The 8,064-nt window shown below is 40.3% G+C and overlaps 1 pseudogene; it reads left to right on the top strand.

Moving 5' to 3' along the window:
• Positions 1–289: 289 nt before the first annotated feature.
• LOC139892477 (F-box protein CPR1-like) lies at positions 290–1,574 on the top strand (annotated as a pseudogene).
• The last annotated feature ends 6,490 nt before the right edge of the window (positions 1,575–8,064 follow it).

Raw genomic sequence — 8,064 nt, 5'->3', positions numbered from 1 at the left:
GGAAATCAATTTGGGAATTCTTTATTTTTAACCAGTTATTAGACACGTGACTGGCACATGGTGTTTATTAACGGGGCTGTTAACAGCCGTTTGAACAGGGACCAATTTGGTTCACCAAAATGCAAATAAGGATGGATAATGCAGCTTTAAGAATACAGGGACGAATTGGGCTAAATATAATAAACACAGGGACGATTTTGGCAATTTTGTCTTGATTGAAGTAAGTCATCATTTCCACATATATACTTGTTCTTCTCCTTTTGCTCAACTGACCTAATCGACTCAAATACTACTGTCGGACTCATACAACCCAATGTCTATGTCTGCCCTAATCCACCTTCCACCTGACCTAATCGAAGCAATTCTTCCTTTTCTGCCACCTAAATCCTTAGGCCGTTTCAAATCGGTTTCAAAGCGATGGTACTCCTTGATTTCCAGTCCCAATTTTATCAAAACCCATACTCAAATGTTCAACAAAAACAATCCCAATCCTGACCCCACCCACCTCATTTTACTTCCGAATGTTGGTGATTATTCTCTCTACTCGCTTGATATAAAGCAACTCAACACCCAAACCACATTCACACCAGCAACCGTAACTGCTAAACGCCCAAATCTACGGGAACCATGTTTTCAGATACTAGGCTCTTGCAATGGGCTTGTTTTAGCCAGTAATTTACCTCATAAGCTCTCTCATTACCTCTATCTACTAAATCCAACCACAGAACAAACCTTGAAAGTTCCAAGTGGAAGATATAATGATACATATGGATTTGGTTATGATTTTTCTACGGATGATTATAAAGTAATCTCCATTCTTGATAAGGGAGTTCAAGATTTTGATCTTGAAACCAATTTGGTACGCGTGTATAGTTTACGTAACCATTCATGGAGAAATTTACCTAACCCCCCCTAACCAACTACATGATTATTGCATTCCACATCCAGGGGTACTCTTAAACAATAATCTTCACTTTATAGTAGGAGGCTTACGCTTAAGAATTACTATTGCTGCCTTTAGTTTAGCTAAAGAAGAATTTCATATAATCGAGCTTCCTGATTTTGTTAATATTGTTGAAATGGAATTACAACTATTTGCTCTTGGTGAGAAATTAGCTGCTGTTATTTGTGTTCAGTTGCACGGTCGTGATGATTTCGTTAATGAATTGTGGGTGATGGAGGAATATGGGGTTCCTAAGTCTTGGACTAAACTTTATAACATTGAAAACGACATTGATCCAAAGTTTGAGTTCTATGCTAAAGTCGACAATCGGGATATTTTGGTGGGCAGTAGTGATGTGGATAAAATTTGTATACACAATATGGATGAAAGAAGATTTACGAGTGTAACAGTTGAAGGGTGCCGTGAAGATTTCGTAGTAGTTGGTACGTATGTTGAAAGCCTTGAATCACTTGAACGTTTTCGTTAGAGCAAAAATTGTTTTTTATTTTAGTAACGTCGTATGTATGGGTGCAATATGTCTGATATATGTATCTTTGCAGTATGATACTTGATAACAGACTACAACACATTTTTTTCTTTAGATTGTATGAAATGCCAAGTTGGATTAGTGAAAGGGTGAATGATTCTTAACCTGAAACAGACATGACTTTCAAATTATAGTTTTGTGTGATAGTTTTTCTTATCAACCAGATTACTTACTAACTTGAATTAATTCATTCATAATGATGTTCATTACGGAGTATGCATTTGAAGTGTTTAATGAAATGTTAGTTAGAAATGTGGTTACATAACTAAGGGCTAGTATTATGTAGAAGTAAGTGTCTCTACAGTGCATTTCTTTACTCCACAAACATGTAAAACTTTACACTTTCAAGGCTATTAAATCGTAGACGATTTCTAGCATTTGTTTACATTTGTTGTTGTGGTGTTTAGCATTATGTTTTACGAGTAAATAGAATTGCTTTAATTACAGTTTATAGAATGTGCCAGTTTGGAAGTAACTGAGATTGATTTCTTGATTCAATTGTTTGATGTGTTTATGATATGAGAACAATGGTGACATAGATGGGGTTATGATTTGATATTTGTAGAAAAGGTTGTATAAATGAGCAAGTACATTAAGTATATCAATGATTGTATACTTTTCATACTTACGATATGATGTATTTTCAACTGTTATTGTATTTTATAATGTGTATACACGGATGAAACTGAAAAAGGTGAAAGGTGATACCGATGAAGAGTACGGTTGTCAATCCATAAATTGTTAAACATGATAAAATTTGATAAATACAATCGGGTTTCATGTATTTTTAAGATTTTTGCGAAACTGATATCTGTCCTTGTATATATGTTTTGTTTCAGTGTATGTGTATTTATCTATAGTTGATGCAGATTTTTAGTAAATTTAAGTTTTTGGGATCCCTTAATTAGTGGTGCCGTCGAGGTCATAAATGATTACGGATTGGATACCTTGACATTCTTAATACTATGTTAGTGGCTCTTGCCTTCCAAGTTTATTAAAGGTATACCTGTAAGTTAAGCTTCAAATTTTGTCGTATCGTCTAACAAAATGAAAATTTATAGCCAAATGAGTAACCGGTCTAGATTGACTTGGATAAAAAGTACTGATTTTTGTTTTTGGTGCGGAAATGTGTGGAAAGTTGAGATTTTACGTTGTACTTTGTAATGCATTTTTAGGGGTACTGGAATGTTATTAGTTACATTGGTATGATGGTTAAATATGACAGGGTTGACTTTTTAGAGTCAAAGTGGCGTGATTAGGTCAGAGATCAATATGATGATTGTATGGGCAGTGATGTAATTAATGTTGAAGGTTTGATTTTAATGGAAATGAGGAACGTAAATTAGAAGATGATGATAGAGAGGACATTATGTGGATATGTAGGAGGCTATAGTTGAGTAACTTGTCAATGTAAAATTGTTCAAGTCATCTTTGAGTATGTGTACGAGCTATAAATGGATACAAATGAAGGATATTCAAGATATATGGATGAAAACACCGAAAGATGTACGGGCCCGTCAGCAAAAATGGATGGTCAACATCAAGTTTTGAAGCTCATAATTTTTTTAACCGCGGTTTTAAGTCATTTACGTGGCCCAGATGTAATGTCGGAATCCATTCACCGGATCATTTCTTTATTACGAATCATTACAGTCCTACTACTCTAGAAACTCCCACAACGAATCCATATGGGGGCATCACACGTGGTAAAACCCCCTTGGATGAGGCTTAAATGCATAGACATCCGAAACCTCGGAGGCTCAAAATGGGCAGATAATCACAAGGGATATATATTTTGCAGCACATGGGAGTCGAACACATTATCTCCCTTATAGAAAGTCAGGTCATCACCAATGCACCAACACCTTGCGGTTGGTTTTGAAGCTTATATTAGTTTGAAAGTATAGAAATGTAATGATATATACACTTTGATGTTAGCGGGTTATGTTGTTGGTTTCTCAAATTTTGTTATTGTCAATTGTAATTTTGTTCCGGTTAAAAACGTTCAAATTAAAGCTCCTTAAAGTGAAACGTATTAATATTTAATATTACAGTAAATAAAAAGAGATATGAAAAAACAAGGTCAACTTTGATATGTCGAAGGTATTAAACGTAAGTATAATCGGCACACTTTTCAATTGACATCCACAAACTTGGACAGTCGTCCTTTAAGAATTCAAGGTTCAAAAATGTTGTACAATATTCAAATTAACATCACAATTATAGTGATTGAAATTACCCCTACATACTTACCCCTACATACTAATATGCATGGTCAAAATCGTAATTTCAGTTTTATCCGAATGTCGTTTTAAGTTTGCGTTCACACTACACCCGGCTCCTCAAATTCGGCTTCATATACAAAACGACCCCCAACTTTCTACTTTTTAGGGGTAAAAAGCGTAAATATATAATTTTAAAAAAAACAAAAGAAAATGATTCCACCCGTATTTTTAACGGGCCCTATCTTCTCGCTCGGTCCGAGTTAAATTTTTCCGAGACCACCGTTCAACTCGAAAAAATCAGACGGACACAACGGGACTAACTATGCGCGAAACGGACATCGTTAAAAAAACACTAAATAACGGGTCCTATATTCTCGCTCGGTGCGAGCTAAATTTTTCCGAGACCACCGTTCAACTCGATATTATTTTACGAACACAACGCGACTAACTATACGCGAAACGGACATTGTCAAAAAAACGCTAAATATTTCGAGCTATATTTCATACATATACGTACACGTATATACAACGTATATACAAATATGACCGCGCGTTGAACACAACCGCAGCAACGCGCGGTCGAATTTTTTCTAGTTAAAAACAAAAACACAAATAAAACGCAGACGTTTCTCTGTCATATATATCAAACACTGCCACTCTTAAATGGTTATTTAATTTAAAATATACAACAAAACAATAAACATTCTAGGATCCAAACCACAAACTACAAAATTGGTCAATACCAAATCACTGATACAAAAAACTTATTAATGATACCGCAACCCGCAGACGCACCGCAAATGTATACGGACAATCACTATTGTGCGTATGCGTGTTCTTGTGTGCGGTATGCGGCGTGCGAATGCCTTTGTTCCCGGTACGGCGGTTGCTTAGCTGTCAAGTAAATATCTTTTCCATAATTATATCCGTGATTCGGGGGAGTCAGTTATGGATGAGATTAACGTGATCTGGGACGGTTCTAGAATTAGGGTTTGCCTATAAATACAAACCCTAATCATCATTTACCAGACACAGCATATTACGTAACCATCACCTATGATACCAAAGCATCATTCGTCAAGGTTAACAGGTTAGTCTTTCGCAAGCTAGTACCTACGACCTTATTTGGGGCCTCTGGATCGACGACCGTTATCGGAGGTGGACTTAATCACTTGGCCACCCCGCCGACATCATCATGTCGGCCAGGGTTATTCACGGTAGCCGGACCGGAGAGCCACGTTCTAAGATCCTTAAACCCCTCTTTATGTATTGAGCAGGCATATTAAACCCCACGGTTAAAATATGCATGATCAAGTGGTGCTTTCATTGAGAGTCGAATTAATTCAAGACTGTTTAATTGCTTTTTCTTTTAAGGTTTTGAATTGTATGACTCGTTATTTACAAAATTTTTGAATTTTTTCTTTAATAGTATCATGACTTCCGAGGAATCATCGGAACATACCCAAACAGATGTTCAGAACGCACCGTCTGGTAGTCAACAGACACAGGTTATGACTACGGGGGCCGCTATTCAGGCGGGGTACACGATGTACCCTCCACCTATATCCGGCGAACCCTTTCAGAGGTACAAGCCGATATATTCAGACGGGGTTACACCGCCAAGAGCAAACTCACCAGTCACAACCACGCGGCTGGACTTTTCGTCAGTGGATCCAAGGGTCATCTTTGCAGGCACTAGCGGTGGAACAACGGGGCCGCATGTGGTTTGCTGCGGCCAGGTACCTATTTACAGTACCACTGTTTCAATACCTCTGCATACGCAGAGCATTCAACAGAATTCGTCATTTACACCGTTGCAACCTTGGCAACCACCGCGCCCAGTTTCACAATTTTTAACTCCTGCGGATGCGCAGGCGTTACTTAATAGTTGGGGATTTGGTGTCATCCCAGATGCAAACTCTCATTGGGCGCCGATAACAGCGCAGCAGCAAAGCACATCGCATACAGTTGGGCTTTTAAGTGTGTATCCTCAAGTTTCGCAGATATCTGCGCCACAGGTTTCGCTTCCTTTACAGCCACCTGTGTACTCTGCGTCTTCAAGTTATCCCCCTTTTCCAACGCAACAGCCTTGGTTATATCCGCAGACGCAGGGTCAACCTTGGCAAAATGTTCAAGGGCAGGCAAATCTTGCAAGTCAATTCATGCAGGCTGCACCTCCTGATATGGTTCACTTATTTTCACAACCTGACTTTGTTCAGGACATGATGAAGCGTTTCTTTGCAAACTTGAAAGGAGATCCTGTTAAACCACCCTTCGAGCTACCGACTACCTTTGACAAGTTTCCTCCGCATATATCCGCATACCCGTTTCCATCAGCACCAAAGATACCTAGCACGTTGGGTACTTACAATGGCCTGACCGATCCAGATGATTTTTTACAGCGTTTCGAAGGCGCAATGCGCACTCAAGGCTGGGTGGATCCGGTTGCGTGTCAGATATTTCCTATGACACTACAGGGTATTGCTCGTGAGTGGTTTAATAAGTTGCCGGCGGGTAGTATTGCCGGGTTTATGGATCTGCGGACAAAGTTTTTGCTGCAATATCAGAATCAGAGACCACGCAAGCGCACTCACATTGAATGCCATGACATCGTGCAGAAGTCCAAGGAATCTTTGGGCGAATTTCTCACAAGGTATACTAATGAGTGCCTGCGTATACCAGATCTCAAACCAGAGCAACAGATTTCCGGACTCATACATGGTATAAACTCAGAACGTCATCCAACACTGGTAAGGCGTCTGCGCCATACAGTCCCAACAACTTATGCTGAGGCGCTTAATGAATGCCACGACTATATGCGGAGTGGCGAAGATAATGACATCCCAACATCTAGCTCACGCAACGAGAGGAAGGACGATGATGATCGTTCGCGCGATCAAAATCGTGGTAACAACTCTCGCGGAAGGTATCCTAGCGGTGGTCCTATCAGGAATGATAAAGGGAAATCAAGTGGCAATTATCGAAACAATAATCAGCGCGGCATCAATAATCAGAACTATGCGCTGCTCAAAAGTTTGTCCAAAACGCCCAAGGAAATTTTGGCAACGGAGCCAGAATGCGCGACCTTCGCGGTTCCAACTCCGCTTACAGAATTTGGCAAGCGGGACAAAACAAAGTATTGTGAATTTCATGACGATTATGGTCACGACACCAATCAGTGTAAAAACTTGATGAAACGGGTTCTGGAAGCGCTTCGCGCGGGCAAATTGGATCATCTAAAACCACCTAAAAAGGACAAGGGAAAGGCCGCAGAAGAAGCTTCGAAGTCTAAGACTTTCGCGTGGCAGAAAGTTGACAAAGCGAAAAATGCCGACTTAACCATTAACATGGTTGACGCAGAGAAAATCAGCCAGCGGAGAAAGTACAACGATCACCAGGATTGGGAGCTTCTCCCAATCACTTTCCCTCCTGTAATGTCAATTGATTCTATTAATGAGCCCATTATCATCAAGTGTCGCATCCCCGATTGCGGAATCCAGGTTAAGCGCATGCATGTTGACACTGGCAGCGGTGTCGATATTATGTATGAGCATTGTTATCGTTTCCTTCCGGCAGAAGTCAAAGCGCAGTTACGTCAGCCTGATATTACGCTATCAGGGTTTTCCGAAGAAAACTCGTGGCCGCTAGGCCGAATAGAATTAATGATAGAGCTTGCGGATGACAGGAACCCGCAGATGATCAGGCATGAATTGGTCAATTTTTATGTGGTTCGTTCAACTTCACGATATAACGCACTGCTAGGGAGAAACTTCATACGGCGTTTCAACATCATCCCATCGGTAGTGCATGGTTTGATTAAGTTTCCCACAGTAGGAGGCGTTGCCACAGTTGCGTCACATCAAGCAACCGAGCTGTGTGGCTCTGTCGCGTCTGTAAGCGCTCCTAGTGTAGGAGAGTAACTTGCAAACTGTGCAGTAATAGCAAACCGCTTGCATCCGGATAAGCGAATTAAAATCGGCGCAGGCTTGTCAGCCGAAACGAAGGGCAAGTTGCATGGAATACTGTCAGCTAACACAGATATTTTCGCATGGCGCGAGTCAGACATGACAGGGGTTCCGCGGGATATTGCGAAACATAAGTTAAACGTTAATCCATCATTGACACCCGTTAGGTAAAAGAAGCGGCATATGGCCCTAGACCGCAGTGATTGGTTGTGCGCAGAGGTGGACAACCTTGTTAAAGCAAAGATTCTGCGGGAAGTGCGTTATCAGACATGGGTTGCAAATCCTGTGTTGGTAAAAAAGGCTGACGGTAAATGGCGAATGTGCGTTGATTTCAAAGACATTAATAAGGCATGTCCTAAGGACAACTACCCTCTCCCGGAGATA

Source organism: Rutidosis leptorrhynchoides, chromosome 2, assembly GCF_046630445.1.
Source record: "Rutidosis leptorrhynchoides isolate AG116_Rl617_1_P2 chromosome 2, CSIRO_AGI_Rlap_v1, whole genome shotgun sequence".
Classification (NCBI taxonomy): domain Eukaryota; kingdom Viridiplantae; phylum Streptophyta; class Magnoliopsida; order Asterales; family Asteraceae; genus Rutidosis; species Rutidosis leptorrhynchoides.
The sequence above is the reverse complement of the archived record's forward strand: the minus strand, read 5'-3'. Positions and strand labels throughout refer to the sequence as shown.